We start from the raw sequence: 1,228 nt of genomic DNA, 5'->3' as shown, positions 1-1,228 counted from the left end.
ACACACACACACACACGTTTTAATATCAGATTTCCATCTTTTTGAAACTTTATTTTTTTAAAGTAATTAGACTAAAGATTTATTTGACAAAATATTTAAGATTTTTTTTTTTATATATTTTTTTTTATTAAAAATTATCATATAATTATTTAATACATAATTGTAATAGAAACTAATATAATTAATTTATAATTTATTAATTTTCTAATATTATTAATTAATTAATTTTGTAAAAAGCCTATGATATTAAAGAAATAAATATATATGCTTTTCAAAAAGTTACAAAAAAACTGAATGTTTAATGAAAAATAAACTAAATTATATATTTCTATTAAATTTGACTATCAAACTGCACATACAATAAATAAATTTTTGGAATAAGTTTACAATATAATAATTATATTCAATAAAAATCTTGTTTTCAAAAATAAATAGTAATAATTAAACAATTTTTTTTAATTTAAAATTATATTTTTTATAATATATATTTATAACTTTTTTTTTATTGTCATTTATGATTTTCCTCTTGCATATTTTCCAGAGATTGAAAATCCATTCTCTGTTAAAAAATTATTTCACTATTCTTTTTAAAAAAACTCTTCTTCCTTTCTAATTATTATGATTCTAATTTTTTTCTTTTCTCTATTTTTGGGCTACTTTCGATTGAGGCGAGAGCAATCAAAAAAAAAACCTGTGACCATGGGTGGATGAAAAGATGGTTTTAGGGGATGAAGATGCAAGAAAGCAGGCCAAGAGGAAAGTGGACCGAGATTGGTCCGATGTTTGTTCGGTACACAAACATTTCGTATGTCGAAAACGTTTATTCAGCTATAGTTACTCTCCTTTATGCATACGTCCAATAAAACAACTGCACAGTTACTGTTCCTTAGTCTTACCAATCCCTTTTTAATTTTTTCTGATTTTCTGATTTTAATTTTTTTAAGATCGCTTGAAAATACGTCATCGATCTCTTGAAATCTCGCCTTTTCAGGATGAATATATCTTTTTTATTTTCATTTTAAAGTAAACTGCGAAGTTTTAACAATTTTGACAAGTTTTAAAGCACTTTCATTTTTCTCGTTTTTTATTTTATTGAAAACTAGAAAAATATTTATTTCATGCTTTTAATATTTGCTTCAACGTTTTTTTGATATTTCAAAAATTATTGTTATGATATTAAAATAATAAAATTTATAAAAAATTTATCATTTTAAATACAAACTATTGG

The sequence above is a fragment of the Apis dorsata genome, unplaced genomic scaffold, assembly GCF_000469605.1.
Source record: "Apis dorsata unplaced genomic scaffold, Apis dorsata 1.3 scaffold_427, whole genome shotgun sequence".
Classification (NCBI taxonomy): Eukaryota; Metazoa; Arthropoda; class Insecta; order Hymenoptera; family Apidae; genus Apis; species Apis dorsata.
This window is presented reverse-complemented; position numbering follows the sequence as displayed.